The following is a 19,348-nucleotide window of genomic DNA, read 5'->3' as shown; positions in this document are numbered from 1 at the left end:
GGCCCTCCCCCACAACTAGAGCGACAATGTGGATGTGTTGCCATTTGTCTCGTTTCAGGGTTCGTCAAAGCGATCGCGGGCGTGTTTGTGCTCATATTTTGAGCACAAAAGGAACATTTTTGTAGGTGTAAAATGCAGGAATTCAGAGGATGACATTCAATTATTTTCATTTTTGTAGGCATAAAATGCAGGATTTCAGAGGATGACATTCAATCATTTAGGTTGCGATGAAATTATTTCCTGTTTCATTCTTCGTTTCAATTTTCACCGTCTAAAAGGGTGTGCTGCCATCAAGTGGTTGAGAGTGGAATTACTTCAAATACAAACAAGAGCTACACCAAAATAAAGTTATTTACTGTACAAAAAGAAATCCGCGAAATAGCTGGACTGTGAACGCGGAACTCGTGATGTCGGGGACTTGACTGTATTATCCTTTTCAGCCGTCACATCTCCCGAAACTAGCTCGCTATCAATCATTCCTTGAGTTTGATTCGTCGTATAATGCAAACAGCCAGGTAACCTTAATCACAAATAGGAGATGGCAATTTCATCCTAGCAAGAGCGTTAAACAAAGCAAACAGCGGCGTTGAATTTTGATAGCGCTAAGCCTTTCCGGCCGGGGAAGAGAAGCAGATTTTAGCTTCAAATCTATATTCCTGCTTGAAAAGAGATTGTATTGTGGTATCAAGAGAGTCTGTTTACCTAGTGAATCTACATATGGCTATCTAATATCTTTGTGCCATTGAGCAGGTTGGAGGCTGGAGTCCCAGGGGTGTCAAGACTGGGATTATGCATGGCAGAGGTTGAACTATTGCCCCCCGTGTGATTGAAAGACCTCCGCCAGCTTAGGCGATGTTTATTGTACATTTGCATCGCTCACTTCTCCGAGGCTGCGCTGGTCAGGCAGTCCGTATCGTAATCTAGTTTCCTCCTGTTGTGTTTCCCAGCCTGCAGGTGAGGATGAGGGCTTACAAGCATTACGCAATCATTTAGTTGATTGACCAGGATACGCTCGGATCAATATCGCTCAGCAGTATTTATATTGGTGCTAAGCGTCCGTCTGTGTTTGGTGTGGAGGAACAGTGATTTGCAAAATTATGGCATGGCTGGATCAACTATTTGAGTGATTATCCCATTGTTAAATCAAGTAATTGTATTAAAAAAAAGTATGTAAATAATTGTATAAAATTCCATTTGTCACAATTAAAGGCAATAACGTGCATGTAGGATGTAGATAATATTTGAGCATATTTTAGGTCACCATTGAAAAATTCGACTGTTGTTTTTGTAACATTGAGTGTGTATGGCTTTAAAAGGCCCGGTGAGTGACGTGGGTGTCGTTAAACCAGAGATAGATTCAGTATATTTTCACTGGGTTTTGCTAATCGATAGTTGAAATTGGTGACAAACAAAGAGTTTGGGCATAAGATTAACCATTTTCCTCCCCAAAAAATATTTCAGTGTACTTAGCGTATTACACAAACCCTCAGCACATTCCTGTGGAAACTAGCTCCATCGGATCATTGCGAATCAGATTTCCCCACTGAAGAGCAGATTATATTAACAAAGATAATTGCATTTAGATCCTTGCCCTGAAGTGGTCAACAATACAATTTCACTAATTTATCCTGGTGAAAGGTTGACCTTAAGAAATGTAATTACACACACCTGAGTTACACAAGAGCCTAAGAGGTCCGCCAAACGGTTAGCGTTGAAGAAGGTGTAATTGCACACAAAACAATTAGCCCGTTGTTGCGGCAGTTTGGAATCATTGCAATGTAGCTTCTGGCTTTAAACAAGCAAGCGATTATGAACAAAGACAAAACACACACGCTCCGTAGAAATGCAAGAATGGAGCGAGTGATCTAAATCAAGCGAGAATATTTTCGGGGATAAACAAAAGGCACCATCCAGTGGGGAGTGGCATTAGTTCTACATGACCACGTGGAATTAAGTGGTGTAGAGTAACCTGTTCTAAACACACATCATTTATGAATTTTAATAGGTCTGGCCATGCCTCATAACTATGCATGACTTCATACTTTTATAATTGACAGGAAATATGAACTAGGCCAGGGGTCGCCTATTAGAATGACTTTTCATTTAATTTTTTGACAGCCCTATACACAAATGCGGGGTGGATTGCTTGTGCTTGTTCGGGAAAACTTAGAAGTGAAATCTGGCAGAAACCCCTCAAGGCACCGCTCTTATAACTTGATGGAAAAATAGAATAGAAAAAGATTTATGTTTTTGATTGAAGAAAACAACTCTAATATCCATATCTTAAATTACAAAATATACAGTATGCAATATATATTATAAATATTACAAAACAGTGAAAACAATGTGGCCATCGGGTGGCAGTGTAACGTAATCATGCAGACATACAAAGAAGAGTTTCATGCATACTTTAAGTGACACCCTGATTCTCTGTCGACATGTGTTGCTGCACCGATTGCTTCTAAAATTGAAATGAATTAAAAGTGCTTTAAGGAGCATGGCCAAATTGAACGCATCGGAATAATTTTTAGTCTGCAGGGTTGACCAGGCAAACAGGACAAATTCCACACAGAATATTTGTTCTTTTTTGGAGGGAGGAAATAGATGACTGTTAATATACAATGGAACAATGCGTGGTGGGCGGCAGAGGAATTTGGGACCCTGGTTTTAGCACATGCTAACACACGATGTTTCCCCAAAATGTAAATCTACACCTCTGGGCTGCCACAAAGAGGTCTCTTGAGTGAGTGACTTAACGTCCATCCCACTCGCAATTAAGCAGACAGACTGACATTGTCGCTCCTACGCCGCCGCAACACTGAAGGCTTTGTTGACATGGCGTCTCGACAAAGCGGGAAACAAACCAGAGGAAAATATTTTCAGCTGACTCATCGACTGGATGTTTTTTTTCTCGGACACTTGAATGAAAGCAAAATGAAAGGTCTTTCACAAGTGTCGCTTGGTTCAATACTGGACTTTTACTCACGGGTTTTCGACAGTTGAGAGGGAACAATAGTAGAACTGACAAAGTGTCCTTTAGAACCTTAGTTCTGGTCACGAGCTTGGATTGTAACTCGTACCTATGTCGGACTGCCACTGAAAAAGAAGATATGATTTCTTGGCTAATGACAGACTAGCAAGATCCTTTCAAAGACAGAAAAAAGTTATTTTAATATTTCAGCTCTACCATAAAGTGCAACTCCCAATTCAATCATTTTATATTTTGAACCAAAAGTGTTTCTATTTTGAAATAGATGCTGTTGGCCATTTTTTGGCACTCATATCAAGTCTAAGAATAGAACTCTTCTGGTACGGACCAACAATATGAAATGCATTCAATTACAGAACAATGCGTGCGTACATCCACACACAAACATCCGGATCTTTGAAAATATGAATATATTACCATGTGCTTCTTTTAATTCTTGACACTTACAGTAGCAGCCCGTTTTTGTAAAAGGATATCATTAATCATGGCTATAATCAGATGACATCAGGTCATGGCCCACTAAGTGTGTTTTGCTCATTATGGTAATATCCAAGAGAGGGCTCTGGATCCGTTTTTTTTAGTTTATTTATTTTTTTACTTTGACGCTTCTTTCCATGACAACCTTCATCCGATTCTGGCGGGGAAAATTAAGCTGAGGAGATCACGGCAATCTTTCTCAATAACTAGCAATTAACAGACATCTTAAATTTTAACAACCTCATTTGAGGAGACGTTTGATGTTTTAATTTGACTGCTTAATGAAAATGCAAAAAAGTATGCACGGGATGGCGTTTAGATTTATTCTTCTACTGAGCAGACCGCCGGATATTGTACTTTACTTTATTGTCGTCTGTGTTTTTATTTTACCGTTACATTTTCCCATTACCGCACACATGAAGGCTCGTGTTAATAGGTAAAGTCGAAGTGTGCTTACTCATCTGAAAATGATTTTTATGTGTCGTCGTTGTGGCATTATCTTAATTCAAAGCGTGGCAGGCCCCGCTCACGAATGAACGGAAATCATTTCCGTGGCAGCAAAAAATAAACGCAGGGGCTATTTACTATCTGCTTGATAGATGAAGTTTGTGGTTTTGATTGCCCGCGATTACGTTCGGGGAGGATGACCTTTAGTGGCTACCGTATTGTAATATAATGAGGACGTGTCAGTCAGGGGGAGTGCGGTGATGAGACGAAGGGCCGGCCGGCCGGGCAGCGTCGGACGCATCGATCCACCGCCGCCGCCGCCGTGAGTATTGAGGAGAATCTGAAATATTTCAACACCTCCTTCTGCTACACAAAGATAAAACAATAGATGATCCGGCTATGCCCTCAAATGTGTACAATAGCAATCAAATATTAAAAATATTACAAATATAAAGAATATTAAACTGCGTGGTGATCCCGGCCACTGATGAGTAAAAAGCGCTATTTTTAAATGGCTGTAGCTGAGCGACAAAGGTGATGAAAATGGATATGTTGATGGCTTCTCTTGCCTCCACCTTCTCATTAACTCTGGTCCAGGTAATATGACCTGGGAGAGATTTTCTCCTCCTACTTCAAACCCAACACTGAGTCGCTAAGCCCTGCCGGGGGAAAGCCCCGATCTCATAAAGAACAATTAAGTGGGCCAATCAGACGGGCTTAATGTCACTCCTCGGCTGCCTCAACTTCATAATGAAGCAAAAGATATCATCAGCACGTGGATTCTCATCATCATCACAGTCAATCATAATGTTGTAATTTGCCGTGACTTTTGCTTCAAGGGCTACTTGACGCCTGATTGGGCTTTACGGGATGATCCATGTTTTTGTTTAAACTGGCAGTTTGTTCTTTTTTCGGGGGCGATGTAGTTTACACATACACACGTACACACGTACACACATACACACATACACACTTTGTCCATATATATAAGGCGCACCGGACTATACGGGGGTGGGACAATTTTTTAAAATAACCTAACGAACCCCCAAATTAATATTGCGATTTAGATTTAATATTTGATTACCGTATTTTTCGCACCAAAAGGCGCACTGGATTGTAAGGCGCACCCTCATTGAATTTTAGATATTAGAAATTATTTCATATATAGGGCGCACCGGATTAAAAGGCGCATAAAATAGAAGCTATACTGCAACAAACTGAGGTTGACTAGGGTTGCGGTATGCATCTACTAGCCAATAAACAACGAGCCCTCTGTAAACAATCGCGTTTCTCAAACGATCTCCTATAAAATGATCAGAACTGACTAAAGTTCGATCTAACACTGGTACTGCTATGTTTCCCTTCCATATCGATCCGTAAATTTACTCAAAACATTAACAAAGCAGTCTATTTTGAAATGAAATAGCCTTGTGCGTAAAGCAGCTATTATTATAGCATTAGCCATCCGCAAACTCCCATGAGCCTCAGCTCGCAATCTCCCATGAGCCTCAGCAAAGTGTAAACAATCGCGTTTCTCAAACGATCTCCTATAAAATGATCAGAACTGACTAAAGTTTGATCTAACGCATTGGTACTACTTACCTATGTTTCCCTTCCATATCGATCCGTAGATTTACTCGAAACATTAACGGAGCAGCCTATTTTGAAATGAAATAGCCTCGCGGGGACAACAGCTCCCCGACTACAGTTACCGTAATGTTAGGAAGCGATGCGACCTTGTAATTGACTAGTCGTACTAAAACGTACTAAAACGTACTAAAACATTTTGGCTGAGCACTGTGTACAACCAGTATGGATCAACAAATTCATCACTTGATCCATATATAAGGCACACCGGACTATAAGGCGCACTGTCAACTTTTGATAAAGATTTAGGTTTTTAGGTGCGCCTTATAGGGCGGAAAATACGGTACATATACATATATATATATATATATATACGTATATATATACGTATATGTATATATATATATATATATAATATACAAATATTTTTTTCCGTGTATAGTGCGCCCCCATGTATAATACGTACCCTAAAAATGGCATGCTGATGCTGGAAAAAAGCCTGTACCCATGTATAATACGCACCCAATTTTTATGAATTTTTTTTTATGAATTTTTTTTTTTTTTTTTTTTTTTAAGTCCCAATGATCGTCACACACGCAGGGAGGCAATGGGTCCCATTTTTATAGTCTTTGGTATGGTCTTAACTAGGCTGGATGTAATTTTTTTTGTTGGCGTTGATTTCTCCGACTGCCCATAAACGCACCACCGAGGCGTGCGGACGTGAAAAAGGCGGCTCTGTATGGGAGAGACGTTGAAGAGGAATAAAAACACCCTTGGAAACCAAAACTTGGTGATTTCAAGTTTCATTTCGAGGGACATTTGTCACGTCTCGTCCCCAGTTTTGCTATGTGTCTAGGTTGCCATAGTTTCTGTTCGCGTCGCCCCTCTCTTCCTGTGTCACCTCAATCGATGTAACGTGTTTTGTATTTAAGTTCTGTCTGCCCCTCGCTCACCGTCGCCGCATGTGTTACTGTCATGATGTCTGTTTGCTTTCTGTTCCTGTCTTTGGTAATGTCACCCTGTCTTTTTGTTCCACGACTTTGTCGGTCAGTCCTGTTGTTGGTTTTGTTTTCTTAAAAAAAAAAAATAATAATAATTAAAAATTAAAAAAAAAAAAAAAAAAAAAAAAAAATTTGTACCCATGTATAATGCGCACCCCAGATTTTAGGACAATAAATTCGTTAAATTTTGCGCACTATACACGGAAAAAAACGGTATATAATATAAAAATATATATTATATACATAAATAATAAATTCTATATAATATATATTATTTTAAAAAAATTAAGTATGCAGGAAAATTTCAGGGAAGAGCGCGTTTTTGTTCAGATTTTTGGCAGCGCCAATTTGCCTTTGGACTCCAGCAACAGGGCCGGGACAAGTAAGTCTGAACTCGCCTTGGCCCACCATTCCGTCTTTCGGCATTTCCACAAGTCCCGTAGAAACCAGCCGCTAAACTAACATGACTTTTTATCCATTGTTAGTTAAAAACGGCGTCGAAATGCGATGCGAGTCTGCAGTGAATAGTTTATCTCTGGGGTGTTAGCCCTAACTATGGAAGCGGAGTAGCAGTGAAACATTAATCACCAAAGTATTATGGCTCATATCCTTGGACAGCACATTAATTCAGGTGGCTATTAGGCTGCAGCCTTGCAGCCATCCGCCAAAAAAGAAGAAAAAAAAAGGGGGGGGGGCCCACATTCAAATTCAGTTGTACATAGTGCGCTATTAGGGGCACGACAATGAGAAAGGCAATTTTCTAATTTGAATATAACCAATAAATGAGTATATTTATCGGTGTGGGTGCTGCGGGTAAAACTCCGAAGAGTGGACATTAGTGGGCGTAATAACTCCGCAGCGGCCCTTCCTGTATTCCTTGTCAATACAAGCGGGCGGGCGGGCGCTATACCTGCAGATGGAAAATAAAAAAAATAAAAAAGGAAAGTGATGGAACACCAATTAGAAAGGCTCTCTCTCCTGCGCTTCCTCTGAAAAGCCAGGCTCCGCTAAAGGTCAGCCTGAAATTTGAATGACAGGGCCAAAGTCTTTTACTCATAATTTTTGTGTTTGCCATAGATTTTGGAGCAATTCACAGCCTTAGAGGCCTTAAGTAGAACAGCAATTAATTGTAATGAATAATCTGACAAATCTGGTTGACATATGGCCGCTAATACTCGTCCTTTCTAGAGGGAGCAGTGGAGGGATTAGATTACCTCAAATGATATGTGGGAGCACCGTGCCATCTGCACGTACGGCAAGCGAGCGGCGCCGGCGCACGTTAAACAGGACGTGGGTGGAACCGGGGTCTCTGCCCTGACGCTCCGCTTCCCCGCATGTGATTTGGGAATAGGAACAACTTTTTTTTTCCTTCCCTTTCCGTCTTATTGAACCAGCTGGCTTTGGTGAAGTCTAAAAAAAAAAAATGCAATAACGTGACGCCTTTGCCGAAATGGAACACGGAGAGCAAAAGCAAACAAGCATGACAGAAGTGACAAGTGTTGTGTCAACACACAAACAACACGTCCGCACGGAGCCATCTGAGCACAGGCGAGTTTATTAAAAGCATCTAAATGGATGATTACTTCTCATCCCTCTTATACAGACTTCACACGTGTTTGCCAATATACTTGTAAAGCTCGACAAACCATTTATAGCGCAATGCAATGAGGGTGAATTTATTTAGCTTGCCAGCAAAAGAACATTTTTTAAAATTTAAAAAAAGAAAAGAAATTGGGGTAAGTTTGGTGTATTTGGAACTCTATTGTCAAAAATGTGTTAATTTTTTTTTATATACCGTTTTTTTCCATGTATAATGCGCAAAATTTAACTAATCTATTGTCCTAAAATCTGGGGTGCGGATTATACATGGGTACAAAAAAAAAATTTTTTTTTTTTTCTTTTTTTTTTTAATCCGGATATGATACGGAAGCCGCCATTACAGATGCGCTTTCTTCTCTGCTGTTCACTTCAAACACGCTCCATACGAACACAATGCTCTCGTATCAGACGCTTGCTCGATCACCTGCTCGTTTGCTGTCACAATGTACCCTGCACAAATCCGAAACATTTCTCCGCTATCGAGTTTACTAGCGCATGCGCAGTGATACTGACCGGCAGGTTAACATCCGGTTGTTCCCAAAGATGATATTTTTTCTGAAATAATTTTACGTTTACGGACTTAAGTAAGAGTCAAATTTGGGGTGCGTATTATACATGGGTACAGGCTTTTTTCCAGCATCGACATGCCATTTTTAGGGTGCGTATTATACATGGGGGCGCATTATACATGGAAAAAATGGTATATAATATTGTATATTATACAATATTAATATTCTGTGGCTCTTAAAAATCAAGCAGAATAATCCAAAACAGTACTTGGAACTCTACTGGCAAAAAATTTGTTAAAACTTATTTTTAGTATATTGGTCAAGAAGTGACTTCACTTCACGAATCAAGATACCAACACTCAAGTGATCTCCAAATCACCCGTATGTGGACGTGCTAAGTATCATCTTAGCGACATTGAGGCGATGAGAAAATAAAAGTAGTGCTGCGGCGCCTCTTTTCAGCTGAGATATCAGTCACACGGCAGTGCTTTCTGATCATCACTTGACTCTCCATTTGCCGCACCTGTCTGCCTCTTTTGTGTTGCTTCTAAAAACCATTGTGAAGTGATAGTTCAGGAGCCAGGTCTGCTATGATGGCAGGAATATAGAACACCGACCCACTCGCCCCCTCCCCTCCCCTCCCTCGCCCTTCTCCAGGCGCCGGTGTGGCTCGCATAATTGCCAGGGAGCAGGTCTTAATTTAAACCGGGGGGTAATTATCATGCAGAGCATACCCACCCAGAATGTTTGCATAACTATCACAAGCGTTTTCATAAATGATGCTTTAATTAGTCTTAATTAGAATTTGTTTAAGTCAGCAGGGAATGCAGGGCCCGTGAAATGATGTATGTAATAAGCATCAGGGCCTGCTCTGTTTTTTTCCCCCTTACTCGGGGAATAGAGCTGACAAAAATCACATCACATTAAATTGATTCAGTCAGAATTAAAATTCTTATGGTATTAATTAAATGTGTGTGTGTGTGTGTGTGTAGGGAGGTAGGGGAGAGATCTCATTAGCAGGCTGTGTGGTGAGGCAGAGAGCCTCTCCGCCAGCAGATGTGACGGTGTCAGAGCTGCTGTACATGCTCGCCATTAGGGCCCCCAGACAGGGAGGAGAGAGAGAAGAAGGGATGACCTGGGAGTGACAAAGGAGAGGAAAAGTCAGCAGCCATGTGCTGGAAGAAGAATAAATGCGAAGACGGCAAAAGGCTCGGACGGTGGTGCGTGCTTGAAGGAAGGTTGAAGTGGCAGCGCATTAATGGGCTGCGGGCTCTGCTCGCCTTCTATAGCTTTATTTAGCTTCATTTGGTCTATTTGGCTGGAATTCAATAAGAGGAGAGCTAATGACTTGACCAGATAGCCTGTTATCAGCTCTGATGAGACACCCTCTCTCGCTGTGACTTTATACAGCTACACCAGACTAATGGGCTTCTGGATTGCTACCCACAGGACATTACATACAGTGCAGTGCAGTACAGTACAGTACAGTACAGTACAGTACAGTACAGTACAGTACAGTACAGTACAGTACAGTACAGTACAGTACAGTACAGTACAGTACAGTACAGTACAGACCCCCCCCCTCGCCCCCTTCTGCCTAAGAGTAATCACAATTAACTCATTCACTACCAACCCGGTTAATATCATTGACGTCTATAATCGTCAATGGTACTGAATGAGTTAATAGCAATACAATCGGGATTTGCAGATAAAATATTTCCATCAACTTCAGGGTTGGTTTAGCTGCTTCCATCATGTTTACAAGTGAAGAGAAGGCCCTCTCTACCCACATTTTTCTTGAGGGATAATTACCAATGCAGTTAATTGTGGCATCAAGTTTATATAGGGTGGCGGTCCAATAAATATGTTGAGCGCGCTCAGTGTTTGGTCGCTTCATTTGGAGCCTTTGCTTACTCGTTAGGATGCTAAAGGCTCGGACGCTGGCCTAAAAATCCAATTTGGCAGCGTGAACTGAAAATGCCATCAAAAGTGTGTCTTTTGACTTAGCTTTTCATCCCTCAGGTAGTGCGTGGCATCATCAGGTCAGCGGAGAGTCGGGATGTTAAACAATGGCCGCATTGTTGAAGCCCGAAGCGGCTGTCAGCTTCAGTGAACTGCAACCTTGAGAGGACACAAGAATATCAAAATCACTCACACATTTATTAAAAAGTGTCAGACCATACAAAATTATATTTTTAAGGTGTGTGTGTGGGGGGGGGGGGCACTTGGAAAGAACATTTATTTATTTATTTATTTAAATATTTATATTTTTCAAAAATGTGCTCAATAAAATTCCCACCGATTAAATCAATCACAACTGCGTGGTGAACAAAGTGAAAACAGCCAGGGCAGTTGGAAGGAACATGTTTATTTATTTATTTAAAAAAATATTTTTTGTCTTATTTTATATTTTTCAATAATGTGCTCAATAAAATTCCCACCAATGAAATCAATCACAACTGCGTGGTGAACAAAGTGAAAACCTGCAGCCAAAATCTTTCATTATCCAAAAACGGCCTCCCTCCGAAAAAAAACGTCGACACAGTACGAGGCGAGCATTGTAAACGCCGCCTGGTATGGAATCCAATGAAAATGATAATGCGGGAAACAATGGCCCACGGCAATGTAGCAGCAAGCCGGTGGAGGGAACCCACCTTACAAGGCATGGCTTTCCCACTATTGGCGTGACCGCTAGGAGGCCCTGCATAAATATTTGGGGTAAATACACACTACATCATTTTTCTTCACACTTGAATTGCATTATGATTTCCATGCAGACTCAGGTGAACCGGGGTCATGGGACTAAATTAAGTGGGTCCCTGGAAGCAGCTGCTCCGGTTCTTCTCTTTAACCATGCTTGGCTGGTTAAGCTATCAAAAGCAGCTTGTACATGCATCATAAAAAAACAGCGCACGCGCACGTGTTCAAATGGTATTAAAATGCTGTTGACCCTTAAAATTAGAAAAGGAAACATTCAACTCTTTGCATGGCAATTATTCCACGTCGGTCAAAACGCACAGTGGAGGAGAGGGACGAGGCGCCCCCCTCGGAAATTTATCGACAGGCGGGCGGAGAAGTGAGGAGGTTCGTTTATGACAATGGGGCGTGATGACATCACGCTGTAAAAGCCCTCGGTGGGGTCGCGGCACGCCAGCCGCATGCGTTTGGAGGCTTTGTGTTTGCTATGCATGAATACCTAAGTGGGAGAGCGGGTCAGCGGTTGACATTGCTTCCCTGTGATGTATGATGACATCCACAACTACGAGCTTTGCTTCTTTTGGTGTGTGTGCGCGTGTACATTTTCCATCAATGCCGACGCCTCGACTCGATCCGGCGGCACCTTGACTTTGATTAGTTCCAGGACCACGCTCTACTGTACTGTACGTACATTTTCCATGTGAAAATGATAGTAAAGGGCTTTAATTCATTCCAGCCTGCTAAAAACAAATTTTTGGAAACAATTAGAGATGTCCAATACCAAGTATCGATACCACCGGTACTGCAATTGGCTTGCTAGTAGTGCAGGAATGCAGCGCCAACTAATGGCAAGGAGGACTCATTCTTTCCCTAAAAGTAACTGTCACCTGGCGTTGGTACTCTCTCTCGTTTTAATAAATAAAATTAGCACTATACTGCATACAACGGTAATTCATGATAATTGAAATAAATAAATTGCTTTTATAAGGTGTGAGGACAAGCCAAGCTAATGTAAGAGACGCGGACCAATGTGTACCAATCTGGGCAATGTTGCAAATGAATGGGCAAGACTTCATGACAACGCCACATTCACTGCATGTTATTTTTTTCCATCAGTGTGATAAATCACCTTGGTCTGCTGGATATTTGACTGACCGGAGAAGACGGAAAAAAAAAAAAGATTCATTTAATTAAACAAATTATGCCATTATTAGCAATAAGGAAAACATATTTTTGTTTCAAAATTGCATTCTATTATTAGAGAACGTTTTGTATAATAATTTTTGGGACATTTGTTTTTATTTTCATTGTTATTTCCTAGTAAATTTAAATTGTTGCTTCTTTTGTAAAAGGTTTAAAAATGTTGTTTTTTTTCCTGGTCTGGTCTCCTACTAAACTGTAAACACAGGCCATTATGATAATACCGTTTAATTATACTAATAATCTGTTATATATTCATTAGCCTTTTAATTGGTTAACTCTGGGGACCGCCAGCAATTGCAGTCAGTCACACACACACACACACACACACGGATGATAATCGCACACACATACGGCGCAGAGAGACCCTGCAGAAGTCACCTCCCCCTGAACTTTTAGTCGAGCACCCTTCCTCCAATCATTGGCAATTTCAGTACATTTGCCAGTTTGGATAGGAAAAGCAACGCCTTAACTCTGAATGTGGGGAACCTGTGACATCTGCACTGACATGCTGGAGATAATCCTCCATGTGATTGTCAGACAAATTGGGGGTCATCGGCGGCGAGTGTGGCGCAAAAGGACACGGAGGGAAATGTTCAATCAGCAGCCAGTCCATTCGGGAGCCTTCGCCTTTCTCCAGCCTCTTCAGCGCACGGTTCATCTCCCCGTCGCGATCGGGCGCTCGCCTCGCCTTCTCTGCCCACAGCTGCCGAGGTTCCTCCGCTGGGAGGGAGCTGGGTTAATTTACTGATTAATATCCAGGCACTAGATCCCGCTTTCCCCAGATGGCCAATTAAAAAACTACAACTGGCAGCGCTCGTAGGCCTGGCAGCAGGTTGCCGTCGGGCCCGGGGCTGGAGGCTGTGACAGAAGGCGTCGGTCCTGTTTGGGCCCAAACGAGAGCCACCGACCAGACCGTGTGACTCTTTGACTCAGTACAGAAGGACAAACGAACACTGGAAAACTGAGAAGAAACGGGGGGGCGACAGAGGACATTTGTTAAAGTATCTTTCGAAAAAGTACAAATGTGTTTTCAAATCGCAACAAAGTTTTGACAGTGTCTTTGGTGAAAGTGCGTTCATTACGTTTATGGGCTTTACTATTCTTCCGCTGTTCATGAGTACGTATTATATAATGAAATGATAACATTTGTGTACAAATCTAAGCTAGGTTTGCCTCTATAGCAACGTCAATGCTAGTTTCATTAGCCCGTCAATGTGGTTTTGCTCTGTGTGTTAGCATTAAGCTAGCGGACTATTGTAAAAAAAAAAAAAAACATTATGTGGTTGTTTAAAATACACAAATTCCCTTAACTGAAGTGGCAATAAGCATCTTGAAGGTTATTTTTTGGGTAGAATTGAATAACTGAGTGTTCGTGTTGATAGTATACATTTTTTGCTATTGCTAGCTATAAAAAAACGGCGGAATTGCAAAGTAGCTCACATCCAGTTTAATCAATTTTCGATTGAAGCACTATAACAGCCTCTGCATTACAAGACATTGCTATGTTTGGATGGGCTGGGGGGGTCATTTGAATACAGCTCTCTTGATACTGACAAAAACCTTATCAATGGGCTCGCGTCACCATGGAAACACTGTAAATACAATAGCGGAGCTTCCGGGAAAGGGGTGATTAATAACCCAAATTACAGGAGCGCTAGAAAGGCCGACAGAGCTCTTTGTGTTCTTTGATGAAGGAGAATTTCAGTCGGACTTCTATCGGGTCAGCTCAACCAGGGGCCATCTTTGTTTAAAAAGGAAAAAAAAAGGCTGTGAACAGAATTGATGGCCTGTTTCATTATGTAATTGCCTCTTTAACTTCCTTGTCCCGTGCAATCGCTCTTTAAACTCCAGCTGGAGGTATCGCCGACAGATCATCGGTAAATAGATGTAATCTTCGCATCACCTTTAGTCGACCCGAAATCTTGAAAACCGGGGAATGAATAAAGTCCCAATTAAGATGAGTTCTACGGCAAGCTGAGCTGAATCCTTCAGGATCACACAGACGGAGGATATCAAAAAAAAAAAGTACCGATCCGGAGGTAAAACAAGGCTCTAGTCAGCCTTTAAGCTGCCACCCTCAGCGTCGGGGTACAAGGAGCACAAAGCTAGATATGATTACCTGCCCACAACAGAGCGATGCATCCCGCCCTCCGACCCTTGAACCCAAAGGTGTCCCCGACGTCGAATCAAAGTAAACACGACGCCCCTCGTTCGCAGCCTCTGAAGTGCCGGCCGGACTTGAGAACACAACACGAGTGACCCGCTTTCCTTTCATTTCCCTCCTCATAAAGATCCCGCAAATGAAAAAAAAAATAAAGCAAAGCAACACACAAAGCAGTAGAAGGGAAGGCGGAACTCTTGATTGAAGGGTCAGCGGAAGGATCACTGCGAGAAGGTCACCCGAGAGCCCAAATTCACATCCCATAATTGAGTAACAGGGGGGTCGCTGATTACAAGGCGGGTGACAACAAGCTTGGCGGTACGTTGGCTTCAAAAGATAAAAAAAAAAAGCAGACAGACAAAGCGCCAAAGATGGTTGGTGGGAAGGCAGACAGAATATTGGATGGCCTCACCACGGTGAGAATGAGGACTTAATTAAGTGAACAGTCGGATGCGGCGGCAAAGCACTATATCAGAGAGACAGAGAGCGATAATTCCCTTTATGTAATTAGATCAATTGGGCATGAAGCAAGAGCAGTGTGCCGCCCGCTCAAGTGGGATCACTCAGGGAGCTTTGATTACCTTTTTGATTGGGAATGCAAAATGAGACCGGCTTATTTGCCAATTACCGTATTGTTTGGTGTTTTTTAACTTTTTTTTTTTTTTTGAGACTCTGATGACTTTTGTAAAAAATACTTGACCTTAACGCTCGCCGTAAATATTGTTTTATAGCAATGCCGCGCACCAAATTCAAATCATTAGCGGTAATTAACGGCTTCTCTGATGAGTCACTCGAGTGCTTTATGTCCACTTATTTGGCCGATAAATCGACTGCAAAAGACTGGTTGTGTGTTATTCGAGGATATGGATTCGGGGCTCAATGAGATCCCGCTGGAGTTCACCGTCGAGCAGTGAAAGAAGCGAAAATTGTCTACGAGTCGACTTTTTTTTTTTTCACTTGAGGAAAGTATTTTAAACAATGGTCATGCAAAATAATAACGATTCCACGAAATGAGCGATTGAATCATAAGGGGCAGGGATCAATTTAGCTGAAGTTGCACTGCTGATAAAAAGTATACTGAAGCTAATATAGCAATATTTGCCATTCAGCAAATAAATTCAACCAAGCAACCACTCATAACTTCAAAAAGTCGAGGTCACGTTTTGCACAACTCTCATGAGAACACATTTTAAACACAAGCCACTGAGGGGTGAAAAAAAAAGGGGAGGGGGGGGGGGGGTCTTAATATACTGATCAATCCCTGATCCCGTATAAGAACCGGCAGTGCAGTCTGAGCCCACAGGAAAGACGTGTAGTAGTTGTGTGGCCCAGTGGAGCATTAGACTGTCTCTGTCTGTCTGGCTCTGCAGACAGAGGACACGAGTGAGGGATGGGCCTCGTCGTCCGGGGGAAACGGCTTGTGTCCGCCGCCCACACTGCGCCTCCTTTGTGTGAAATTGGCTGAGAGGATGTAGACATATTCCACGCACTGATCCATAGCGGAGTATAAACAAGAGGGGGGGAATCTTGCTTTGCCTCCTAGAAGGTCAGGAAGCTTCCCCGTGAAACAGTAAGTGACACTGCCTCTTCGGCGCTCACTAACAGTCTGACCGGTGGAGCCTCGACCCCCACCCCACCCTTTTCCTATTTTCCTCCGATGCAACCCTGCTTGTTGTTTAGCAAAGTTGAAATGTGAAAAAAAAAGTAGCATTCCGTGGTCGTGAGTTTCATCTAAATATATAGTAAACAAATAGTAAATTTTAGACATTGTGCTGCTCCTTCAGGTGTAAGCTCATTGGCCACTTGGGGGCAGTATAACAGACAAGGATATACTGTACATAGAGACTGTACAGAAATCATGTTAGTCATTCTTCACAGATGATAAAGAATATATGCCGAGGAGTATTTTTTTATATTATTTGTCTAGTGTTGCTCCACTGTTGTATTCAAATATCAGTTGCTAAAATTAGTAGAACGGTTCATGGCAGTACGGAAATTTCCAGCGCGGCAAACATTTGTTGATGACTATAGTGCTGATATTCCAAATCGAGGCATATATGCGCCGATACAAATAAAAAATTGTTTAAATATGTGCAGCCTAGTACCAAATGCCTCGTAGACCAGTACCGAGTTTTAGCATCAATGTGTTAGCATTAGCGTCGCGTCTTGAAAGCTCTTACGGCCCATTACACAAGTGTAGTAAAAAACTATCCCAAGTTGGGAGGAGAAAAGTGAAGTCCTTATCTCAGCACCGGCGAGGTCATGACGGCTGAGACAAAAGGTAGAAGATCTGTGCATGAAATCTGATTGCGGCTGCAGTAAAACGGACTAGGGAAGGCATGAATGTAATTAAAGCGGCTGACACTTTTATGCTGGGTAATGGGAGTCCGGGGCCCAGCTATTCCCAGACGAGCTCCCCTCACAGTATGGAGCACATTTTAATACCAAGTCACACAATGACTTAAATGCAACTCTCAAGGCTTTTTTTTTTTTTTATTCATATTGATGTGTAAACAGGATAAATGCCAACAACCTGGTCTTTAAGGGACATGCTAAATAAACACTCGGCCATATAGAAAATATATAAAACCAGTCAAGCATCTGGAGACCGCGCAATTCTCAACTTCTCCCGTGATTTTCTGCCACATAAAAATTCGCAATTATGAAATTTATGAGCTTGAGTACGGCGCTGAAATTAAAGTAGACCGGGCGAAAAAGACGAGCCGTGTTGTATCGGGGTGTTAAAAAAAGACCCAAAAAAAAGCTGCAATCGGTAACATGCAGGTGAGAAGGAAGGGAGCATTTAGATCACAGAGGGGGCAGATAATGAAGAAGTTAATAAGAGGAATGGTACTTGGAAATGTTCCTCAAAGAGCCAGATCCCAGGATTTAATCTGTAATAAATAATCCGGCATCATTGCAAGATGGCATCTCATAATGGCAAATGAAATATGCTGGTATGATAGGTCCAATAAATCTGGATTTTCCGATGGTTCCCTCAGGCTAGGACAATATGCAACTATAGTGCTCTCTGTCAGGAAGAGCAGATCTCAGAGCCGTCATAAAATCTAAATGGGCACTAATTAGGCAAGCCTTGCCTCTCACACTTACTATTTCTATTGACATTTTCAGCACGCCGCCACCGCTGCCGCCGCCATCGCTCCCCCCCCCCTCCTTCCTCACTACCATAAGTCACTGAGAGGAGAACTAAAGGGAAGTTCAACTTAGTGGTAATGAATAAATTTGCCCTCCCATGCAGTACTGTTTCTTTTCTCTCGCATATTCATCGGGCTAAATGGTCATTTCCGTGGCGGCATCCGTTGCGGAAATCACATTTTCTGCTCATTTTAAAAAGACATGTTTGACGTCGGTGTTAATTTTCTATAGCATAGTTAAATCTATATGTCCCCATAACCCGCCTGTCTGAAATTAATAAAAAAGCTAATGCATGCTTGGCACAGGAGCGCTTGTTGAACATATGCTGCAAGCACGGCTAAGCCATCTGGCACCGAGTCAAGTATTCCCCACCAACTGTAGTCTTATGCTACCTGACAGTGGGAAAGCTTTATTCCCCAGGTATCGGGGGCACAAATGGAGAAATATTATTGAAATGATTATCTGCATCAAGACTCAGATTTGGGATGACATTTCGCCGGCTCTGCCTAATCCAAGGGGTTGTCTACGAGAGGGCGGAGAGGGGGTTTGCCGCTAAGCCTTGGTGGGTTGATTAATGAAGCCACCATAGCGGGTGGACCCGGCCCACCTCCACTCAGACCCAGGGGCCGAGCCCCGCATATGAAATTGGCCGACGACGCTCATCTCCATTGGAGGAGAGGAACGCGATGATCCTCTAGCTTGAGTCGCCGCAACGGCGCACTCCAAAGCCCGCTGCGTCCGGGCTTAGCAGGCCCGGCTCCTTGCGTTGGGTGGCGGTGAGCTAGCGGCGCTACGTGCGCGACGGCTTCACCTGATGTCAAGCACTTTTCACTCAAAGTTAGATTGCTGTTCTCGGCAGCAACTTTTTTGCAGATTAATGCTTGATGATTGCATCGGGGGAAAAGATATGCTACTTTTTTGACCAAACTGGCCTACAACGAGGTGCAAGGAATTATGAACCGTTCCAACTAGTGGTCAGTGTTAGCACAAAACTAGGTGCTAACTCAATTAAATTTTAATGCATGACACAAAAAATTAATAAAATTTAAAAAGATATAAATATATATAAATACAAAAATATACAATAACATAATATATAGAAAATAATATATCAAATATATATAAAAAATATATAAGAATAAAAAAATAATAATAATAATCTGAATAACACAAAAAATACATATGAATAACAGCAAAGTCATTATTTCCCTGCGAAGGCATTTCAGGTCGCTGCAAAGCAGATAGCGGCCAGCCAAATTTGTGCATAGGGGAGGGGGAGGGGGTAATAGTGACATCTAGCTCATGAATGAGCGTAGAAGAAGAAAATGCAAAAAAAAAATTCATTCAAAAAGGCAAAGTGCATCTTTAATCATTTCGTGTCGATGATTAGTCAGACAATGTCGCTTTGTTAAAAAGCTTTCCCGTAATTAATAACGGCGGTTGGGGCGGAACAATCGAGGATGTCAGCAGTTGTACTCTTTGGCAGAGGTGATTTCTAAATAGTGTAAACGAGGTGTTTACC

Source organism: Syngnathus typhle, linkage group LG9 (assembly GCF_033458585.1).
Source record: "Syngnathus typhle isolate RoL2023-S1 ecotype Sweden linkage group LG9, RoL_Styp_1.0, whole genome shotgun sequence".
Lineage (NCBI taxonomy): Eukaryota > Metazoa > Chordata > Actinopteri > Syngnathiformes > Syngnathidae > Syngnathus > Syngnathus typhle.
Note: the sequence above shows the minus strand (reverse complement) of the source record.